This window comes from Artemia sp. Qi Xiang Cuo, chromosome 10 (genome assembly GCF_049724085.1).
Source record: "Artemia sp. Qi Xiang Cuo chromosome 10, ASM4972408v1, whole genome shotgun sequence".
NCBI classification, from domain to species: domain Eukaryota; kingdom Metazoa; phylum Arthropoda; class Branchiopoda; order Anostraca; family Artemiidae; genus Artemia; species Artemia sp. Qi Xiang Cuo.
The window spans coordinates 50,567,323-50,582,854 of record NC_142803.1 but is presented as its reverse complement, the minus strand read 5'-3'; the positions used below and the strand labels follow the sequence as shown (position 1 = coordinate 50,582,854).

Sequence of the window (15,532 nt, the reverse complement as noted above, 5' to 3'; positions counted from 1 at the left end):
TGATTTTTTATTTAGTTTCTGAACGTTTTTATGTTAATGCAGGTTTCGACATTGGCTTACCGTACATGAATAATTAAAACGAAATTTGCATATTAATTTTACTTTTTTTGGCTAAATGGCTTTCTCGAAAGGTGTTAAATTTTATTTACAAAATAACAAAATTTACAAATTTTATTTATTAATAGTAATAAATATTCGTAACTTACGAATTCACTTACATAACGAACTTCTATATTCGTATATTTTTATTACGTATATTAGGGGGATTCGCCCCCTTAGTCAATACCTCGCTGTTTACGCTAAAGTTCAATTTTTTTTTCCAATTCCTTCAAAATGACCCCTTAATCACAAAGGCTGTTAATTAGAATAAATAGCTCTTATGAAAGTACTAAAAAAAAACTTTAGCGTAAAGAGAGAGGTATTGACAAAGGGCGAATCGAATCACATATGTAATAATTTCTGTTCTTTTTAATTTTTTCTGCTGAAAAACTTTCAGTTAAAAGTTTTTCAGTTGAAAACTTGTTTTTTTTTATTTAATTTCTGGTCATTTTTTTTAAATAATGGGGGGAAATCCGGAGCTCCCCTTACAATAACGTCACTTCCCCCCTGAAAACCTTCTCCATGGAAAAATACTCCCACGTAACCCCCGATACATCCCCCCACTACCAGAAAAAATCCCCCCTGAAACTGTCTGTTTGCTTCCTACTAGCCAATACTATATTTAAAAACGGGCAAAGTTCATAATTTTCAGCCCTCCGCCCGGAGAATGTGGGGGATTAAGTCATCCCCAAAGACATAGTTATTATATTTTTAGACTATGCTGAACAAAATGACTATCTCAAAATTTTGATCAGGTGACATTGGGAAAAATGAGCGTGGGAGGGGGGCTAGTTGCCCTCCATTTTTTTGGTCACTTGATAAGGGCACTAGAACTTTAAATTTTCGCTCGAATGAGCCCTACCACGATATTCTAGGATCACTGTGTCGATACGATCACCCCTGAAAAAAAAAACAAACAAACAAATAAACACATAAACACGCAACCGTGATCTTTCTTCTGGCAAAAAATACAAAATTCCACATTTTTGCAGATAGGAGCTTGAAACCTCTACAGTAGGGTTCTCTGATACGCTGAATCTGATGGTATGATTATGACTTTTTGGGGGTGAATTTTTAGGAAGGATTCAAAAGGCTATGTGGATTTAAGGTTATATGACTTTTAGGGGGTGTTTCCCTCTTTTTTCAAAAATAAGGCAAATTTAATCAGGGGCGTAACTTTTGATGGGTAACACTAAATTTGATGAAACTTATATATTTGAAATCCGCATAAAAATTTGATTCTTTTGATGTATCTATTAGTATCAAAATTATTTTTTATTTTTTTTTTAGAGTTACAGTTACAGTTCGTTACCACGTACTGTTTGATAAAGTGGAATATTTGGTCTATAAAGGCAGTTTTCGGCAATTCGACAGAATGAGACAATTGACCTCAGATGCAAAGGCCCCGTGGACATGAAGCAAAATATGGAACAGGAACTTAGAAATGGAACAAGGCACAAACAAAAATTCTAACTTCTAGTCCCCACCAAATTTAATTGAGATCGAATGGGTACTTTTTTATGGATATGGATATCAAGAAATTAGCCTTTTCTCACAAAGCTTTGATCGAGTATGGAAACATCAAAACCTAACTGCTGAACATAACAAGGCTGATGAAGAGTAATCCATCTCTTCCTCTCATGTATCTCTTCCTCTAAGAGTGAGCCATCTCTTAGAAGAAGAGTATGCCATCTCTTCTAAGAGTATGCCATCTCTTACTCCCATTGAGGTCAATGCGTTTTTAGGCTCCAACTACATCCGAATAAACTCTCACTCTCCAAAAAATTAAGCTAAAATCCAGAAACTCGTTCCAATAGATACTCTAAAAACAAGAATGTGTTCACCCATGCCTTCTCCATTTTCTTCATAAATTAGATTGGCTCTGGACCCTGAAAAAGTAAGGCACTAATTCTTAGAATCTGCAAAATTTTCGATATTTCTGACAACCTGTTCAGGTAGATGTTGTGATGATGTGCATGGAGGAACCTGCTTCTACCCCAAAGGTCGGGTCATGTACGGACTTTCCAAAAGCAAGACTAGGACAATTGGTTTATTCTTAGTTTACGCAAAGTTTGTCTGAGATTAGACAACCCAATTTGGTAGATGTCCTGGGGACAAGAACTTAGGGATCTCTCCGTTCCGTTGAGGTCAGATTGCGTCCCAATCTTTTTGAAGTGGAATGGTTATACAAAAGCAAACAAATGAAACAGAAGCCCATTACCTTTATTATTCATAAGGTAAGTTGAAAGAAGATCGAAAAATAAATGTTGCTTACCATTATTCGACAGGGGGTACAACTTCAATAAAAAACCAGAAATTGGGAAGTTATATAAGAAATGTAAGATATTACAAGGAAAATTTTTTGAATCTTGAGATTTATGGGAGCACGAATCTGAAGCGAGCTAAGCTATTAGCTATTTTTATTATTTGTTGAACATAGTAGTATGTATTGTAATTCAAGTCATTCAACGCTCTAGACGGGTGTAGGCAGAGGAATCGTTGATAGTGTCTCTTGCTATGGAAAAAGATGTCTCTAGCGTTATCTATTTGGCCTTTATCTGGTTGGTCGGTCTCTAGGGCGGTCATAGTCAAGTCCGATGGCACCCGGCACCGGACCGCACCGGACCAGTGGAAATTCTCGCTTGCCTGAAGATCAAATTGGATGATTTATTCGTAGCTAAAGATTACAGTCAAAAATTCCTTCTCATTATTCAAAAAAAAGAGGGGATCGGAAATGTATCTCTCACAAAAAAAAATAAGTTGAACCTGATCAAACAATTGACTGGAAGGACGAGCCAACTCCAAAATTTATAAAATATTCGGCGTTATATTAAACATATTCAGCAATATATCATAAGGAAGAATTCAAGGGACATTGAAACTTCTTGGGGGGGAGGGGTGTAAAGAGGGAGTCTTTAAACTGATTGGGGTGAAGGAGGAGCGTGCGTAGCTGTGTTGGCCTCAGCCAACTTGGTGCTGCAGGGAGTTGTTAGTAGTAGTAGTAGTAGTATAGGCAGCAACTATATTCAATGTTGTACTCCTGTGCGTTATTCTATCCTTCAAAATCTCTGATATTGGATACCAGTCTAGAAGAAGAAGACTATAATCACAATATTTTACTTTTAACCTTTTTGCAGTTGAAATTATTTAGTCAAATTGTCGAAATAGTTTGATTAAGTAAGTAATTTTTTATTTTAATATCAATTATCAACAAAAAACTTAACATGAACACATCCCCTCCAAATGCCACAGCATGACGGAGAGGAGGGATAACCACAAATCCACAAAAAATAATAACTAACATTAACCTCAGAAGGAATTAAAAAAACAAACAGCATCAACATCATGTACCCTGCTATCACTAACTTAACCCTCAACACTCAACTTCTTCCTTAACACACTTCAATCAGAATAAAACACTAAATTTAATGATTGAATATCAATTAAAACATAAATTCTGATAATACTTGAAAACGTATATTTCTCTAAGAAGAGTTTTATCTATTTTTTGGGAGAGGGATTTAGCTTCTGAAGTCTTCAAGTGTGGTCTCTTATATTGCGTATTCATTACGTTCATGTTTCTGTTATTTGTTCTGTTGGAACCACATTTATCTTCTTCTTCTTTTCTGTACAGAATTCATTCTTGTCATGTCTTGCTTTTCACGGTATCTTTATGTCAACATTTAGATGATTCATCCTTTTCTGGAAAGTTTAGCTGTTGGCTAGAGTTCAGCTAACTGTTGCGTAGGAAAGAATTTTTCTTAGGAAGACTTGTGATAATAAAAAATTGATTTTCCTTTTATTTTTTGGTAAAGTCAGCTTAGAAGCCTTAGAAATATCTAAGGAGTGCTAAGGATTAGATGTTATGGGCAAAGTAACTAATATAACATTCTTTATAATGCTCAATAGTCATATGAGTACAAGCAGAATTCTTTTCATAAGAATTTCATAAGGTGACACTAACATAAATATTTTCAAAGAAAACATTTCCAAGTATTTTCTTTGAATATCAAAAACTTTATTCTTTTGTACATTATTGGTCTTCTACGTGGGGCGGGGGAGGAAGGCACATAAGATCACTCAGGAGGCATCATCAATAATGTTGGTGATATTCATGAGCCGTCCATTATTCAGAACACACTCAAGAAGTGAAGTTAGATTAATGATTCTTACTTCATAATATGCAGAATAATCATAGTTAACACATTTTGCATGCAGCCCCCCTATAGTTAACCCCCCCCCCCTAATTTCCAAAATATATAGCCCAAATTATATATAACCTGTGTATCTCCCAATGTGTCTCAGTTGCTTCAACCCGAGTTACCTGTAAATTGAATCCACTGTGAAGAAACAAAAACTGAAAAAACAAATTATGGGTGGGAAAACGCATTGAAAATCTATAATTTGGGCTATATATTTGCATATTAGAGGGAGTTGGAAAACGCATTGAAAATCTATAATTTGGGCTATATATTTGCATATTAGAGGGAGTTGGAAAACGCATTGAAAATCTATAATTTGGGCTATATATTTGCATATTAGAGGGAGTTGGAAAACGCATTGAAAATCTATAATTTGGGCTATATATTTGCATATTAGGGGGAGTTGGAAAACGCATTGAAAATCTATAATTTGGGCTATATATTTGCATATTAGAGGGAGTTGGAAAACGCATTGAAAATCTATAATTTGGGCTATATATTTGCATATTAGGGGGGGTTGAAAACGCATTGAAAATCTATAATTTGGGCGATATATTTGCATATTAGAGGGAGTTGGAGGTAAAGTATAGCGAGGGTACATGCAAAATGTGTTAAATATTATTATTCTGCATATTATGAAGAATCATTAACCTAACTTCACTTCTTGAGTGTGTTCTGAATAATGGACAAGTACCGCCATGCTTTGTTTGGGTGGGGGGAGGGATCATTTTTTTCGTTACCTGGGAATAAGGAAATATGACTTATATGATGGAAAACACGAAGCCCGTATTATTTTTCACTAATAAATCCCAAGAGTCTATTTTATCTGAAAGTAAGCTTCATGGTCACGGGTTTGTTTAAAATATTTCGAGGATTGTATAAGCCTCCTAATATTCAGAGGCATGGAAAATTCCCCTAATTTTGTAGGAAAATTTCCCACAAGTTACATTTCTTAATGACCAAAATTTGGACGGATGGATTTTATTTAAAGAAAGAGTTCTTTCTAAAATGGAAGTGTCCTTTTGTAGTTATGAGGGATCAGGGGGGGGGGGGTACGAATAATGGATTTGGCCATCATCGAGCACTGCTCTTCTTTGGTTACCATTATTTCACTGTAGAGTTGACAAGAAAAACTTTGCAAACATTATGGGGTAGAGATCGTGCCATTACAACCATCATAGATCATTGATTGAGGAAACTCGGGTACAACACGTAACGAGTCAAACAGTTCGTGATATCGAACTGTAATTAAGGAGTGACCCGGCTCAATAGTAACCGAAACTCTAAAAAAAGAAATTTTGATACTAATAAACACATCAAAGGAATCATATTTTATGCCGATTTCAAATATATAAATTTCATCAAGTTTAGTCTTACCCATCAAAAGTTACGCGAAAAATTTACCTGAAAAAAATTGCCTTGTTTTCGAAAAAGGGGGGAAATATCGACTGAAAGTAATAGAAACTTAATGAAAATCGCACCATCAGATTCAGCGTATCAGAGAATCATACTGTAGAGGTTTCAAGTTCCTATCTCCAAAAATGTGTAAATTTGTATTTTTTTCCAGAAGAAAGATCACGGATGTGTGTTTATTTATTTATTTTTTTTTTTTTTTTTTCAGGGGTGATACTATCGACCCAGTGGTCCTAGAATATCGTGGGAAAGCTCATTCAAACGGAAATTAAAAGCTCTAGTGCCCTTTTTAGGTGACTAAAAACAATGGAGGGCAGCTAGGCCCCCTCCCACACTCATTTTTTCCGAAAGTCCTCCGATCAAAATTTTGAGATTTAGCCATTTTGTTCAGCATGGTCGAAAAATACAATAATTATGTCTCTGAGGATGACCTAATCTAAAATAGTCCCGGGGGATGGGCTGCAAGTTATGAACTTTGCCCAATGATTAGATATAGTATTGGTTATAGGGAAGTATACAGACGTTTTCAGGGGCAATTTTTTCTGGTAGTGGGAGAGGGGTCTGGGTTACATGGGAGGATCTTTTCATGGAGGAAGTTTTCTCGGGGGAAGGGACATTGTTATGAAGGGGCGCCGGATTTCCCAGCATTATTTAAAAAAAAAGATCAGAAATCAAATTAAAAAAATAAATAAAAGTTTTCAATTGAAAAACTTTTCAACTGAAAAACTTTTCGACTGAAAACTTTTCCACATCAAAACTTAAAACGAACAGAAAATATTACGTATATGATTGGGTTCGCCCCCAAGTCAGCACCTCGCTCTTTACGCTATTTTAATTAACGGCCTTTGTGATTAAAGGGTCATTCTTTAAGAATTGTACAAAAATTCGAACTTTAGCGTAAAGAGCAAGGTATTGACTAGGGGAGACGATCCCCCCTAATATACATAATAAAAATATGCGAATATAGAAGTTTGTTACGTAAGTTAATTCGTAAGTTACGTATATTTATTACTAATAAAAACGTTCGTAAATAAAATTACACAACTTTCGAGAAAGCCATTTAACCAAAAAAAGGTAAAATTACTATGCAAATTTCGTTTTAATTATTCATGTACGGTGAGCCAAAATCAAAATCTGCATTAATTTAAAAACACTCAGAAATTAAATGAAAAAAAAGTTTTTTTCAACGGAAAGTAAGGAGCGACATTAAAACTTAAAAGGAAAAGAAATTATTCCGTATATGAAAGGGGCTGTCTCATCCTCAATGCCTCGCTCTTTACGCTAAAGTTTGACTCTTTCTCGCAACTCTATTTTTTAGAATAATAAAACACTTTAGCGTAAAGAGCGAGGCGTCGAGGAGGGGACAGCCCCTTTCATATACGGAATCATTTCTCTTCGTTTTAAGTTTTAATGTCGCTTCTTACTTTCATTTAAAAAAACTTGTTTTTTTTTATTTAATATATTTTTAAAACATGCCCTATTCCTATTACTGAAGGACATTTTGTATAAATAAATTTTCTATTTTATTAAAAACCAAACATTTTTTTAAGCACAAGATAGAAATTGAAAAATTTCAACACCTGATTTTCTTCATAAAAGACAAAAATAATCAAACAGTTCGTGGCAACGAACGGTAAGTAAGGAGCGATCCGGATCAATGGTAACCGAAACTCAAGAAAACGGGATTTTGATACCAACAGATACATAAAAAGAATCAGAATTTAATGCTGATTTCAAATATATAAGTTTCATAGAGTTTAGTCTTACTCATCAACAGTTACGCGCCTAAGAAAATTTGGCTGATTTTCGAAAAAAGGGGGAAAGACCCCTTAAAAGTTATAGAACCTTAATGAAAATCACACCATCATATTCAGCGTATCATATAACCCTACTGTAGAGGTTTCAAGCTCCTATCTACAAAAATGTGGAATTTTGCATTTTTTGCCAGAAGAAAGATCACGGATGCGTGTTTATTTGTTGTGTTTCTTTTTCCAGGGGTGATCGTATAGACCCAGTGGTCCTAGAATATCGTGGGTGGGCTCATTGGAACGGAAATTAAAAGTTCTAGTACCCTTTTTAAGTGACCAAAAAAAATGGAGGGCAACTAGGCCCCTCAACAACGCACATTTTTTCCCCAAAGTCACCCGATCAAAATTTTGAGAGAGCCATTTTGTTCAGCATGGTCGAAAATATGATAACTATGTATTTTAGGATGACTTAATTCCCCGAAGTCCCCGGAGGGAGGGCTGAAAGTTGTGAACTTTACCCAATGTTAACATATGGTATTGGTTATTGGGAAGTATAAAGACGTTTTCAGGGGGAATTTTTTCTGATAGTGGAGGGGAGGGGGGTTGGAGATTATGTGGGAGGATCTTTCCATGAAGGAAGTTTCATGGGGGAAGGGACATTGCTATTAAGGGGTCGCCAGATTTCCCAGCATTCTTTAAAAAAAGACCAGAAATTAAATAAAAAAAAAATAAGTTTTTCAACTGAAAGTAAGGAGCAACATCACAACTTAAAACGAACAAAAAATATTACGTATATGATTGGGTTCACCCCCTAGTAAATACCTCACTCTTTAAGCCAAAGATGTTTTAGTACTTTCATGAGAGCTATTTATTCTAATTAACGACCTTTGTGATTAAGGGTCATTTTTAAAGAATTGGAACAAAATTCAAAATTTAGCTTAAAGAGCAAGGTATTGACTAGGGGGCGAACTCCCTAATATACGCATTAAAAATATATAAATATATTTTTCGTTACGTAAGTTAATTCGTAAGTTACCTATATTTATTGCTAATAAAAACGTTCGTAAATAAAATTGAAAAAGTTTCGAGAAAGCCATTTAACAAAATAAAAGTAAAATTAATATGAAAATTTTGTTGTAATTATTCATGTACGGTGAGCCAAAATCAACACCTATATTAATTCAAAAACGTTCAAAAATTAAATAAAAAAAATTTTTTTTTTAACTGAAAGTAAGGAACGACGTTAAAACTTAAAACGAACAGAAATTATTCCGTATATAAAAGGGGCTGTCCCCTCATTAACGCCTCGCTGTTTACGTTAAAGTTTTACTTTATTACAACTCTATTTTATTTAAACAATAAAAAAAAATTAGCGTAAAGAGCGAGGCGTTGAGGAGGGGACAGCCCCTTTCATATACGGAATAATTTCTGTATTGGTATTTTGTATAGCATTGGTTTTGGTTTATTGGAAAGCCATTTATCACAAGAAAAGTAAAATTAATATGCAAATTTTGTTTTACTTATTCAATGACGGTGAGCCAAAATAAAAGCTGCATTAACTAAAAAACGATCAGAAATTAGATAAAAAAACAAGTGTTTTTAACTGAAAGTAAGGAGCGACCTTGAAACTTAAAACGAACAGAAATTGTTCCGTATATGAAAGGGGCTGTCCCCTCCTCAACGCCTCGCTCTTTACGCTAGTTTTTTATTATTTTGAAAAATAAAGTTGTAAGACAGAGTCAAACTTTAGCGTAAAGAGCGAGGCGTTGGGGAGGGGACAGCCCCTTTCATATACGAAATAATTTCTGTTCGTTTTAAGTTTTAATATCGCTCATTACTTTCAGTTAAAAAAAAACTTGTTTTTTTATTTAATCATGAAAAAGACCGACAGAAGCCATATAAGCCAAAGCCTTACTGAAGCCTCTCAAGGCCTTAACATGAATAATTTTGAATAATTATTAAAAGACCTAAATATTAAATAATGAGGTTCGAAAGCTATTTTGTTAGATCACATATTTGTTACTAGATCTTTTTTTCTTTGACCTAGGGTTATCCCGTTAGAAACAAGCAAAACAACATATTTTTATAAAATAAAATCGAAGAAGTAGGCGGCCTTACTTTCGAAGCGTTCATGGGTAAGTAAAGAGCAAAAGTTGTCATTGGAGAACATTGCTAAAACAATACCTGCGTTGGATAAATCTGCTTTTTATAGTAGTCACATATATATGTATAACTTCTGAAAATCAAAATTACACATCAAAAGTTATTGATGAACCCCACAGGGTGACTGGTGATTCTGCAGTAATTATGACAACCAATTTAACCTTGCTTTTTCTTTATTTCCTGGTCGAGGTAAAAATCTAAATTTCATAGTTATGCATAAGATAACTTCTTAAAAAAAACGTGAAAAAAAAACACTTGGGGTCCCGACAGGATGCCGTTTGGCATGCTACATTACCGAAGGGCTTTTCTTTTTTTTTCTTTTTTTTTTACAGGATGTGAACAAGTATTATTTTGAGAATAAGGTAATTTAGTTCCGTACATCCAAAAAATGTATTTTGAACAATCTTGCAGAACAAATAGTTGAGGAATAACGAAAAAAATCAGGCGTCCTTAGAAGACCCCAACTTGATAAACAACGTTGACGAGATAAGCTTGGTATGAAAGGGCTAAATAAGCCCTTTCATACTAGCAAACTGAGAAAAATTCATAAAACCATCATAATCATTGTCTGAAGTCATCACAAGTAAACTCTTTAAAAATTCAAAATAGAGATGGAGATTTAAGCTCTGATCAACTATGAAAGTCTTTCTAGGAATAGTTCATTAATTGATTTTCAAATTTTCTTAATTGCTCCTCCAGAAATTTGATTTTGTTGCTGCTATGTTGACTTTCCCATACCGCAACATAAATTTAAAGGTAAAATTATACGTAGAGCTCGAGTCTACTTGACACTTCCTACGTTACAAACCAAATTTGCCCCGTAAAAAACATAACGTTTGCCCCGTAACAATTGCCCTGTAAAAAACATAACAAACAAACAAATTCTAAAGACCTCATTCAATAAACAAATTCTAAAAAATCAAAATATAACGTAAAGTCTTAAATTATGCTACTGTGAAAGGTTCTATGGCGCAGTGTGAAAGCGCCATTTACATCGCTCTTTACTTCCATTTGAAAAGAACCTTGTCTTTCTCTGTTTACAATATAAAAGACGAACAACAATCATAAAAAAGGTTGACGGGAGCATTTAAGGTAAAGTATTTAATAAGTAAAAACTAGTCCCCTCCTTTCTCTTCCTCAATAAATCAAGAAAGTCTCGGAGAAAACACAGCAGAAAGAAGGAAAAACATCCTGATTTACAACAGAGAGTTGTCAAAACAGTTTTGCACTAATAAGTCTAGATTCCTGACAAAGAATTCCCAATCAGAAAAATTAAACACTAAGCAGAAAGTTAAGACTACTAATGGGGATTTCACATTGTTAAGCAAAGCCTTTCAAAATGTTTTGCCTTATGTGGCAATCCAGATAACTTGATTTAAACGATCAGTTGAAGTATGACATTAGTAAAAAAAAAAGAAAAAAAAGAAAAAAAGTTACAACTACCCAGAGAAAATACCGTTGCACCCATTCATGGGCGCCAATAAGCTGAATTTTAGGGGGGGGGCTTACCTGGTCTAATCGGCACTTCCAATGCTTTATAGACCTAAAAGAAATCTCAAAACAAAAATATCTCAAAACACTGTATACACCTAGAGAAAATGGGGTCTGGTGTATTCCCCACGAAAAAGTCTCCTCGTGGAATTCCCTCCCTCTCCCTCCTTCCCTGAGTATACGGTGTATAAAAGTCTCCCATATGCAAAATTGAGCAGCCAAAGATAAATTAAGACAAATAAAAAGAAGAAGAAAAGTAAGAGATTCTTGAATTTCTACGTATATTCAAAACACCGTACATCCCCGTATACTCAAAATACACCGTAAATACACCGTATATTCAAAACTACGTATATTCAAAACACCGTACATCCCCGTATACTCAAAATACACCGTAAATACACCGTATATTCAAAACTACGTATATTCCGTATACTCAAAACTACGTATATTCAAAACCTATATAGAATATAGGATTAAGAATCAAACGGTTCGAGGTAACGAACTGTAAATAAGGAGAGATTCGGGCCAATAGAACAAAATCTAAAAAACTTATTTTATTAACAGTTAGCACTTCAAAAGAATTGGATTTTTATGCTAATAACAAATATTTAATTTTCATTAAGTTTGATGTTACACATCAAACGCTACGAATCACTTATTACTGTATATTCTGGTTCTATTGGTAGGGCCTCTGTATTCTACATTACATGGGAAGTAATCTGCACCTTTAACCGGGAAAATTTCAGTTCAACGGTTTTCATGGAATTTATGCTGCTAGATAACAGTGACTTGCTATGACTACCATGCTAGCCTATACATGATAAATACCGATTATTAATTGCAAATTTTCTTAAATGTTTAGTCAGAGAGGATGTAAATGTATTGAAGTCTTGTCCAGTAGAACTATATGTTTTTGCTGGCACTTTTTATTGCATCAACATAACAACATATAAGTTTTCAAGATGCCAAATATACTTTTTCTACCATCTCTAAATATAATCAATGGAAACCCTTTCAGGGAAAAGCCTAGAGTTGAAACAGTGGCTTAGCTAGCTGATTCTGGCCTAGCTGGCCAAAGTCTCATAAAATGCTGATACACTTTTCTCATTCTGTAGAATAACACATCTTCTGGTGAACACGGTAATTTTGGCCATACAGCACAATAATAAAAAAAAAAAATGCCACTAAGCAGTATATTATTTCTTGTATCTGTATCTTAAATACCTATTATAGACAAGTAAATTCCCGTAAAAATTAATATTATATTATATGATTTATTAACACTAAAAGCCCTATTGGGCCATGGTCAATACACAATACACTTCAAAAATAATAAATGAAATAACCTTATAATGCTGTATATTATAATACTGTGCTGCAAATTGTCTAAGTTTTTAGGAAACCGTAGTTAGGAGCTGTCATTTTGCTTTTATTTGCCGACAGGTTTTCTTGGCTCATTGCGCAAACGAAACAGCTCAGGGGGAAATTGGCCCCTTTCCCCCTAATTACGCCACCGAGGTGGAAGAGGTCAGATATTTGGCTGGAGGTGCAATTTTCAAAATAGTAGGCTACTGGAAGGTGCTTCTAATTTTGTGAAAAATCCTAAAATCAGCCTTTGTAAGACAAGCATGATGTCATTTTCTGATGACGACTTGGATGTTCCAAGACATCTCTCTAGGTACCCTACGGAAAAAGGAAGCAAAGGAAGTATACGGTGCAACTTCTGAAGAGCGTCTCTAAAGGCTAAGGGAATCTCAGCCATGAAATTTATATATTATCTTAAAAGGAAGCACACAATTGATATGCACAAAGATAAAGTATACGCGGCTGATGCAGAAAATAACAAAACCAAACCAACTAAAAAAATATATCAAGTCAGGCTACTTCCCTTGAGAGAGCTCCAGATAGTAAAGCAAGTGAAACATAGGGCAATGGATTAGTGAAATTTGGAATAAGAAGAGCAGAGATACGACGATTTTTATTTCCAATCGATCAAAACAAGCGGGTCTGCGAATGCTCTGCTGCAAAACCTTGTTTAAGGATAAATTGCCACTTTCTACGTTTGATAATCTAGATATGAAACAGCTTATTGAAAAAAAAACAACAGGGGGCTTGAAGTAACATATGGGGAAACCGTCCACCGTCACATAAGTTTTGCTGCAAGAAGAAAAGAAGTTCAGAAGGCTACTTTAAGATCTGCTACTCAAACTAGCTTGACTTTTCACTGCTGGTCTGCAAAAGGATCTGGCTCTGTAGGTATTACTGCCTATTACCCCAGGAAGATGAAAAATGAGCAGAGGTTGCATCATTATCCTTCACATTTCAAGAGGCATAAGCATTCTCATAGATCTACTAACATTCTTTCAGCAATTCAAGTTGCAGTCAGGAAGTTTTCAATGGCAAATAAGATGTTCTGTGTTTTGACTGATTCTGGGAACAATGTCACGAAAGCCTGTAGGATATGAGCCCTTTCCTGAACTTCAGGTTTTTAACATTGTCTTCGTTCATCTTTTGCACGCATTCTTAGATTTTTGTCCACTCGAAGCATCCCTGAAGAAGATTGCTTGGAATCCTTTGATGAAGTCGAAGATGTCGATCCAACTGTTGAAAAGGATTGAGACAGTCTTTCTGTTCCTTGTTCTGAAAACTCCGGAAATGAAGATACACTTGCTGAAGAATCTGAATAAACCGATGCAGTGTCTAAAGAAGAGGGCGGTGAAAGTAATAGAGAAAAAGAGTGGGGAGCTGGGAGTCTGTCAAAAAAAGAGGTTGCAACACAGGCTATCCGATCCGGAAACACGTTACACTTGCTCAAACGTTGATAGTCGAGGTTATCACTACCCCTTTTCCTTTGGGAATGGACCATGAAAACGTGCCTAAATAATCAAAAGCATGCCCACTCGTATTCTTAAAACAAAAGTTTGATGTAAGACACTTTCTATAATGAAGCAAGTGTATGGGTTGGAAAAAGTATTTTCTGCCACAAAGTGGAAGAAATTTTCGAAATAAGTTATCAAAAGTACAATTGTTTTTATGTTGCATCCCTTTGAAAACCTATTAAGAGAAGGGAATGCTTAAAGAAAGTACTGTGTAGCAAAGGGTCTAAGTTTCTTTGAAATTCAGAATCTGAGAAATTTCATTTTATATATTTACTTAAGAATGAATTCGGTGAAGAACATTGTTTTCCAGCGCAAAGCGCCGTAAAAATATACAAAGTACCCTTAAACCATGAATTTTCCTTTTGATTTGTCTGTCACACAAATTGGCTAAAAAATAATTAATCTTAAAAAGATGTTTTAAGATGTGAGGCAACGAAAATTTTTGATTTGGTGGTAAGAAGTGTCATTTTTCGGCACATTATTCTTCTTTTATGCATTGTTTCAGATGGCTTCCAAACATCAGGATGGGGGAAGGGGAAAGCTTGGTCTGGAAGGGGAGACTGTCCCCCGCCAAAGCAACTATGGGCTCTGCTTAAACACTAATGACTTTGAGCTGACTGCGCAATTTGACGACGAAAATTATTTTATTTTCAAAACGTCTCAAATAATTAGTATGTATTTCCGGGAAATTCGAGGAGATTCTGTATAAACATAAAAGCGCATTTTTGGAAAAAAGGAACGGGAAAATGGAAGAAAATAGCCATAAAAAAGGATGGCGATGTTGTATGCACAGACAGTTTTTCGCCCCTTATTGAAAAACTGGTCTTTTGGCGGAAAATGCTGCAATAGTACTGATAATAAACCAAAACGTATAATTTACAATTTTTTTCTCCTTTAAGCTTGAGGTGTTCGAAAAACAGCTATTTAAACAGCTGTTTTTTTGAACGAAAACAGCTGTTTTCTGATTGTACAAAAAAACAGAACAGAAACAGGTCTTCTGTTTTTTTGTTGACCTGTTCTGTTTCTGTTCTGTTTCATTCAAGCCCTGTTTATTTTTTTCCTGTTTCTTCAGAAAAACAGAACAGTGCCCATGCTTAATCACAGATGCGTGTTTATTTATTTTTTTTTCCCGGGGGTGATCGTATCGACCCAGTGGTCCTGAAATATCAGGATATACCTCATTCGAAGGGAAATTAAAAATTCTAGTGCCCTTGTTAAGTGACCAAAAAATTGGTAAGCAACTAGGCTCATTTTCCCACGCTCATTTTTTTTTCAAAGTAACTCGATCAAAATCTTGAGATAGCTTTTTATTTAGCATAGTCGAAAAATTTAATAACTATGTCTTTGAGGATGACTTAACCCTCCACAGTCCCAGGGGGAAGGACTGCAAGTTATGAACTTTACCCATTGTTTGCATATAGTATTGGTTATTGGGAAGTATATAGAAGTTTTCAGAGGGGATTTCTTCTGGTGGGCAGGGGTCGGGGGAAGGTGGTTACGTGGGAGTATCTGTTCCTGTAGGAATTTTTTAAAG

The 15,532-nt window shown here is 35.0% G+C and overlaps 1 protein-coding gene across 1 annotated transcript in view; it reads right to left on the bottom strand.

The window, feature by feature from the left end:
• Positions 1–15,532, bottom strand: part of Cpsf5 (cleavage and polyadenylation specificity factor subunit 5) — a 198,019-nt gene that overhangs the window by 74,320 nt on the left and 108,167 nt on the right. The window lies entirely within an intron of this gene.